The sequence below is a fragment of the Olea europaea genome, unplaced genomic scaffold (genome assembly GCF_002742605.1).
Source record: "Olea europaea var. sylvestris unplaced genomic scaffold, O_europaea_v1 scaffold1256, whole genome shotgun sequence".
Classification (NCBI taxonomy): Eukaryota; Viridiplantae; Streptophyta; class Magnoliopsida; order Lamiales; family Oleaceae; genus Olea; species Olea europaea.
This window is the reverse complement of record NW_019230002.1, coordinates 123,308-132,792: the sequence shown is the minus strand read 5'-3', so window position 1 is coordinate 132,792 and position 9,485 is coordinate 123,308.

Here is a 9,485-nt window from a genome sequence, read left to right as displayed (position 1 = left end):
TTTCTGTGTCAGAATGACAGCCAATGAACTATGTCATGGATTGTGCAACGGTCTAAAAAATTCTAAAAATGAGAAATAAATGAGCTCCAAACAGGGTTTTAGCTTGTTGAAATGGATTTCATTTTCTTTCTAGCCAAAATGGAATATTTGTATGCATTACTTAAACAAATCCAGTTATATAAGAACATTGTACATGAAATATTTGATATAATACAAACATTTACACAGTCAAACACACCACAATAGCACAAAAGGATGATGCACAATTCTTTTGAAAAACAATGGGAGACATGTACAATGTCATAGAATAATGGCACAATTTTCCTAATGCACTTAATGAAGCAATATTACATAGCCCAAATTGAATGCATATGTACATAATTCAATACATTAATGAATCAAAAAACACACAAATTTTTCAAGAGGAAATGCATACTAGAAAAGAACTCTCTATAAAGTGCATTTTGGTAAAAGACAAGGTCCTTATACGATGATGTCAAGTCTATTAACTTGCCTCTTAGATTTGGACTTTTTAACTCTCTTTGGCAATTCAGGTTTCAATGCATACATCTTCACAAAAGAAATCCTTTTTGTTCCTGAGACAAATGTATTTTATACTAATATTAGTTATTAATAAATGAAAGATTTATTACATGCACTTGAGGTTTTGTGTATGAATATATTTAATGGTATTTGCATACTTAAGAAACAAGAAACATGTACAATGTACTTTTAGATTGATTGAACTAGTTTTGATTATCAAACCCAAATACAGTAATCCAAAGATATAATCATATTTATTATATATTATAAAGGCATGATCGTACCTTCATTTTGCACATGTGTAGTCCATAATAATGCTGGAGTTGTTTGAAGTGCAAAACTGATCTAGTAACACTACAGTCTTCTTTACCAAAAACAAAACCTAAATAACATGAATTAGTATCTTGGTGAGAATTCATAATACAAAAGGCATTTTTCATAGTCAATTAGAGTACTAAAAAAATCATGAACAAAACCTAAATATTATGTTATAGAGAATCAATGAACATATGTGAAACTATATAACTATTGAATCATCCATCTTGTAGAAGAATAGTGACGAGACTGAGAGTTCCTACGACTGAAGCAGCAGTTCAGGGAGTTATAGAATCATTACCATATCTTGCAATGTTTTCCAACCTTAAGATCTGAGTTTTTAGTCATTAACATTTCTTTCCAAGGTTAGCTATTGGTCGATTCTTAGATTGTTATAATAGATATTCATTTTTAAAATTCTTACATTCTGGGCTCAATGTCTCATTTTCAGATCACTAGTACCATTTGACAAATGGTAGCACTATTTGTAAACAACTATGGGTGAAAGAACTTGAGAAAAGTTCGTAGGAAATCTTGAACTCTAACATCTCAGTTTTATCCATTAAAATGGAGTTAGATTAATCTAATAACGTCAATATATATTTTGACAAATATTTAAAAATTTTAATGAATATAAAAACAATCTGACTACTCTTATTGAAATTAGCTGTTGAATATACCAAAAAATTGAAATGTTAAAAGAAAAGAAAGAAAGGCAACCCTGTAATGTGAAGTTCAGTTGTGACTATTGAGACATCCAATGAAGAAAGAATGCAATGAGCAACAATATAATCTCAATCAGAAAACGAAAATCCGATTAAGATAGACTCCTTTGTGTTTTTGGAGTCAACGTTTTACTCCAAATCCTCCAAGGACCTTCAAGACCTCAATCTCTTCCTTAAATAAATGCAGACAAAATATCTAAATAAATTTCTTTGACAACTAAAAGTCTTAACTTTCTCATTGGACATCTAATATCATACAAACAATGGGTTTGCGATAATTCTTTCAGCCTTACGTAACTACTTCCAACCATGTTTCCTTCATTGGTAAGATCACTGGGAATTTAAACATCTACCCAGATGCCTTGAGTATTTTCCAATAAATCATATCCCTTCACAAAGGTGCCTTGAGCATTTTCCGGCCGTTAGAAATAATAATTTACCAATAGGAACTTTGTATGTTTTATTTACAATAATCCCAATTAGAATCACTAACAACATATACACCTTTATGTAAATTATTTAAACACCTAATCCCTATTATTTACACTTAATTTGGTTTCCAAAATAAAATATGCAAGAAAATCACATGATTGACAAAAATAGCACTATATTTCTAGAATATTGAAATGTGACACCAATATCTGATTATTGAAAACTGTCTCTAACCCATTGACAAAAACAGCACATTGTGGACAAAATTTCGAAAACAGCACCTTGTATATGAATTTTGCACGAAAATTGGTTGCAAATACCAAAATCCAACCTCAAATATATCTTACTGTAGTACATCATAATTCAAATGCTTATATCATATACACAAAATCAAGGCTGGCCCTAGGACAAAGCCAACTAGACAATGGCCTTGGGCCTTAAATTATATGGGGCCTCAAGATGAGAAACAATACATGATAGAAGCCCAGTTAAATTACTAATTTTAAAAGATAAATTTAAAATTTACTTTAATACAATTTTGTTCTGCGGATTCTACCTTAGTTTGATCTTATCCAAATTAATTTTTTCGTGTTTAACATACATGATTGATTATGAGATACTAAAAGAGCCCAATATTGTTAAGGTAACATGGTTTAATTTAAAAGCTAATGTTACTCATCAAGTACTTATTTTAATGAGTTATAACTTGAATTTGATTTATAAAATTAACTTTTCATGAGTCCATAGTGTGTATTTATTACAAGTTTTGGATTGAGTCCAATATTAATAGAATAATTCTCGATCCTCCAATAAACACACATTTGGTAGGAAAAATACATTATTAATCTCAAAACTCATTTTCACTTTAGTCCCTAAAAATCTCAGATTTATTAAAAATCATAAGAATCTAGCTATGTTTTTAATCACTAGATAATCCTAACTTGTCACATTATCGTCTAAAAATATATATTTTTCACTATTTTGCAATCTAGTCCCAAAATTTTGCACTTTTTATGACTAAAAATCACTTGTCTCTACCGAGTCATCCTTACAGTATCCTCGGGACTTCAAATTATGATTCTTAAAACTTGCATTTTACTCGAGTTTTTCCAATTAATAATTTTGAAAAATAGTATCTACCTGATGATTTTTTTCACCAATGGGATAATTCTATTAAATATTATGGTACCCTAATCTCTCAAATTGTCGAGATAATTTTTTTTGAAATTCTATCTTTGGATTGTACTAAGTCTTCATTTAAAATATAATTATATTATTTATTTAAAATTCTAAGTATTTTATGCTTGTGAAAATTTAATGTTTAATGGCCTTGTAATGGTGAGTCGCCTAGGGCCTCGAAATTCACGGGGCCATCCCTGCACAAAATAAATCACAGATTCAACTCTTATCAATTCACATTTCTTGTACTTCAACACCACTATTTTCGTATACGTTTTTCTTTGCAATAATATTCTTAATACCTCAAGTATATCTTAATAACCTTTAATTTTTGCTAAAATTCGAACATAGGAAATTGTACACAAATCCTAAAATCAAATACCACCCTTTCAATAAGAAAATATTTTTGCTTACCTTGAAGAAGAAATTGGAGAACGAAGGACCCAAACTTGAAAACCTACTTTTTTTTCTTCTTCTCTTTTCATTTTTTCTCTCTTTCTTTCCTTTTCTTTTCTCCTTTTTTCCCTTTTTCGATTTCTTTCTCTTGTTCTAGTTTCTTCCTTTGTAAAATGAATCACTTTCCTTTCATTTTAACATATTAATATAGTGTAATTGCAAGTCAAGCCCTTAATCTTCTTCAACATAACTTTTAGTCATCTCACTTATCATATTAGAAATCAAATCCCTAGATTCCTTTTTATATCATTTTTGGCCTTTTTAAGTATTTGCAATTACAAATTAGATCTCATGAAAATTCATTTATTCAACTTAATTCCATATTTGGATTTGACATTGACTAGTTTAATTACTTGATTTTGACTTTATCATTTCTTGACTTTGACTATAAATAGGTGGGATGTAACAATGACAAAAAATCTCCAATTCTAAGTGAATAATCAGAAAATCATTTCTTAACTTTGACTATAAATGAGTGGGGGTGTAACAATGACAAAAAATCTCCAATTCTAAGTAAATAATCACAAAACCAAGGATCTAACTATACCCTTTAAAATCCTTTCACTTCACTGAATTTTCTACATAAAAATTTCATTTGCTCTATAGTTTCCACCTCGTGAAAATATTTTCCCTCTACAGCTTGAGGGGATGCAACTTCTGTGTTAATCCTCTGTATGTATATATATATTCCTCTAAAACTCATTCAAATCATTCTCATCATTCTGAATCATCTGATTTCTCATCTACTTCAAAATTCCCTCAAACTAAAGAAGAAAAGATTAATGTTATTAATCGAATTCAACTTCAGAAATGGTACTGCAATATGACTATTGTTGTCAATAAGGAATTCAAATTCACAACTCATGTTTTGATTGATTCAGGCGCAGATCAAAATTGTATTAAAGAAGGACTTATCCCTACAAAATATTTTGAAAAAACTACTGAGCGTCTTTATGGAGCTAGTGGTAAAAAATTAAATATTAATTATAAAATTTCAAAAGCTCATGTTTGTAATTCAAATATTTGTTTCAAAAATGTTTTTTATTTGGTAAAAAATCTGGATCAAAATGTTATTATTGGTACTCCCTTTATTGTTCAAATTTATCCTTTTAAGGCTGATCATAAAGGATTAACTACAAAAATCTTTAGAAAGAAAATTCACTCTGAATTTTCAAATCCTCCTTCCTTTAAAGATGTAAACTCTTTAAAAGAAGCTGCAATTTCAAAAGCTATTCATAATATTAATTTGAAAAGAAATCATATTCAATTTCTCAAAGAAAAAATTTCATTTCAAAAAATTGAAAAAAGATTAGAAGAAGATTCTTCTATCAAAATTCAAATTTCAACTTTACAAAAGAAAATTGAACAAGAAATTTGTTCAACAATTCCAAACGCTTTTTGGGATAGGAAGAAGTATATTGTTTCTCTTCTATACAATTCTGATTTTCATGAATCAAGCATTCCTATAAAATCCCGTCCTATTCAAATGAAAAAAGAATTACTCGATTTTTGTATCAAGGAAATCAATGATTTACTTGAGAAAAATCTAATTCGTCCAAGTAAATCTCCTTGGAGTTGTTCAGCTTTTTACGTCAACAATTCTACAGAAATTGAAAGAGGTGTTCCACGCCTTGTTATCAATTATAAACCACTCAATTCTGCTCTTCAATGGATTCGTTATCCAATTCCTCAGAAGAAAGACCTTCTGAATCGTCTTTCAAAAGCTATCATCTTTTCAAAATTTGACATGAAGTCAGGATTTTGGCAAGTTCAAATTAAAAAAGAAGATAGATATAAAACTGCATTTAATGTTCCTTTCGGACAATACGAATGGAATGTTATGCCGTTTGATCTAAAAAATGCTCCTTCTGAATTTCAAAAAATCATGAATGATATTTTTAATCCTTTTTCAGATTTTATTATTGTTTACATTGATGACGTTCTCATCTTTTCAAAAACCATTGAACAACATTTTAAGCGTATAATAACATTTATTCATGTAATCAAGAAAAATGGCTTAGCAGTCTCTGCTAAGAAGATTGTTTTGTTTCAAACAAAAATTCGTTTTTTAGGTCATAATATTCAAAATTCTTCAATTATACCAATCCAAAGAAGTCTTGATTTCACTGATAGATTCTCAGATGAAATTAAAGATAAAACAAGTTTGCAAAGCTTTTTAGGCTGTGTCAATTACGTGGCCGACTTTGTCAAAGATATTCCTCAAATTTGTGCTCCATTATTCAAAAGATTACAAAATAATCCTGACCCATGGTGTCATGAGTGTACGCACGCGGTTCAAAAGGTGAAAAAGTTAGTCAAAAATATTCCCTGTCTGTCAATTCTTGACCCTACAACTTCAATTATTGTCGAAACAGATGCCTCAAACATAGGATTCGGTGGCGTGTTAAAGCAATTACCCCTAGAATCGTCAAAAGAACAGTTAGTCAGATTTCACAGTGGAGTCTGGTCTGGTCCTCAAAAAAATTATTCCACTATCAAAAAAGAGATTCTTTCAATAGTTCTCTGTATTTCAAAGTTTTAAGATGATTTGATCAATAAAAAATTTATTTTAAAAAATGAATGCAAAGCTTCAAAAGAATGTAAAAAATCTTGTTTCCAAACAAATCTTTGCAAGGTGGCAGGCAATTTTGTCCTGTTTTGATTTCGAAATTCTATATATTCAAGGAAAATCAAACTTCTTGGCAGACTTCCTCAAAAGAGAGTTTATTCAAAAGAGTGAGAATGAGTAGGGCTAAGAAAGTCGAAGAAGAAGAGGATTCTCAAAATCCTTTCCAAACAAAAACTTCAAGAAAAAAGAAAAACTCAATTCCTTTTTTCGAAGATCCCCCAAAGGATCAAAAGGAAGCTTCATCTTCCTCAAATACCCTTTCAACTTTCGTCAAAAAACCAAATAAACTCAAAGATGAGTCCTCAAAACCCTCAAACTTCAAAAAAGCTGTTCAAAGTTCTGGCAAACTTCCTCAAATCAACCCTCCAAATTCTTTCAAATATTTTACCAAGAGTATTTCTGATGTTGTTCTTACAATGGAAACTTCTTGGTTAAATCAATATCCAGGCCTTGACGATTGTCTTGATAGTATCCTTCCTCAAAACTTTTGGTTCATGCCATCAAATATTCAAAAAACCAGAGATTATTATGAAACCATTCTTCTTTTGACTGGTTCTGCCATAATTTCTCATACCCCTGAACCAAGAGATAAATCAAAAATCATGTTTTCAAAAATCTCAATCACAAGAGTTCTGTCTTACGAAGACTGGGGACAGAATCCTTGAGAAGAAAAGAGACTTCATCTCTCAAAAACTGATTTTACTTGTCAAGAAACTTTCAATTATTTTGATTACCAGAATGCTTGGTATAAGGTTTTTCTTTTCAGACCTGTTACTCATTCTTGGTTCATTATTTTTAATCAAAACTGTAACCCTCATTTCCCGAGTTGGTTTCAAATATGGTTTCATTATCATGGACTTGAAGAGCAAATTTTGCCCAGTCTCGTTCTTCAAGGATATGAATATTTCATAAATGAAGCAAAACCTTTTCTGAAGCTTCAAGAAAATCTTTTGTTTCAATTCGCATTCAATACGAAAGTATCCTGGATCTTTTGCTGGGATTTTTTTCAGTATCAAAATTTCAAAGTTGATTATTCTTGTCAGCAAATTACAAGAAGATTCAAAATTAAATGGTGGGCAAAGTTCAAAGAAACAAATTGTTACCCAAAAGCAGTTCAATCATGGATTTAAGAACAAAGAAATTTAGGTGTACCTAAATTTTCAAAGAAAGAACAAGAAGAACAAGCTGATTTTTTTACTGAAAAACAAAAAATCATTTCAATGTTATCAAAATGTAAAGATCCTAAAGAATTAATGGAAATTTACGAACAGATTTCCAAACAAGGATCTTCAAAAATTTCAGAAGATGATCAAGATGAAGAATCTCAATTCTCGCAAGAGACTGACAATAGTGATGATTTAGTTGATCTAGGTGATGACTATGCTAAGTATCTTGCTCAAGAGAAAGCTGCAAAAACTTCAAAGAAAACTTCAAAATGACTACATGGACCCAGCTTTCTTGATGATTTAAGAAATTCAAGGATCCACAGAACAAGAGAAATCTTACTCAATCTTTGTCCAATTCAACAATGATGGTGTAATATTTGTCAAGATTCTATCAACTTTTTATCAGACATCAACCTTTTCTTTAATAAAGAAAAAGGAACCTTTTGACTAAAGTTGATGCTGCTTTTCAAGATGCTCCATTATGATGTCGTCCACTCCTTTTCCAAGATTCTTTCTCTCAAATGAAAGAAATATCAAGTCCAGACTACTCTATAAGAAGAGCTCAAGATCTCATTTCAAGGCAGAGTGAATTCAGCAAGAAGAAGTTTTATTTTTCTTTGCAATTTGTTCTCTCAATTATCTGTCAATTTTCATTTTAATATTTAAATCTTCTTCAATATCGTTCAATAAAGAATCTATTTTTATAAATTTTATTTTCTATTTTATCTCCTGTTTCCCGTCTTTTATGCTATATATATATATATATATTCACTATTTATTATGTTGGAATGACTTTGCATAAAGTTTATTTAATGCTGGATTGAATTTCATATTCTGTCCTTCTATTTGGAAATGGTATAACTTGGGCCACGATGCATGTTTTAGAGCGACAATGTTGAAAATTTTAATATTTTAAGCGATAATTGTCATGAGGTCCTTGAACATAATTTGTTTACAAATGTAAAGTACTTAAACCCAATGGGGTCCTAGGTATGGAAGTGAAATATTTTGAAACCTAGATTGCAAATAGTGAGAAATGTATACTTTTAAACGAAAAGGTGACGATTTAAGAATATTTACTGATGGGTAAGATAAACAGATTTTAAAATTTTTGATTCGGGAACCTTTCAATAATTTTGAGGTTTGATGGACTAAAATGAAAATAAGTTTCAAGGTCAATAATATATTTGGCTAAATGTGTATTTATTAGAGGATCAATAATTACTCTACTAAAATTGGACTTATTTCAAAACTCGTATTAAATAGCACATTTGGACCTAATAAAATGTTAACTTAGATAAACCAAATTCGATTTATAATGAAGCAAACTACTTGATAGGTAATATTAATTTTCAAATTAAACCATATTACAATAGTAATATATGGCTCGTTTGGCCGCTCGAAATCAATCATCTTTATTAAGTCTGAAAATTGTTATTTCGGATAAGCTCGAACTAAGTTAGAATCGATAAAGGAAATTATAGTTATATGAATTTTTATTAAAAATTATCCAATTTTTTTAGCAATTATTAATTTCATTGGGCATGTACGTAATTTTTATTTTATTTTTGATACCCTTAAATTTTGAGGCTCTAGACCATTGTTTAGTTGACTTTGACTTCGGGCCAGCCCTAAATGGTGTACTAGGTCGTTAGATGCATATTTGAATAACTCTAGCTTTAATTCCATTTCTAGTAGCAATGTTATCCCTTAAAAAACTAAGCATTATATCATTGTGTGGAATGCCTATTTACAAAAATTAGCAATCTAATAATTTAAATTATCCATTTTCATATTGTTTGTAGAAAATAATGCCAAAATTATACAAGGCCATGGCATGTAGTCATTTTTCCACTATTGATTACCAAATGTCATCAAATTCATTCCAGTCAAATGGAATAATAATTATTGTGTTATAAATTAAAGATAAGGGATAAGCCAATAAAATTTTGTATTTTATTAATAACTAAAGCCCCATATTTATATAAAAGAATTAGAGCTAAGAGGGATACAATAGTCAAAATGATTATGGTTGCAAGA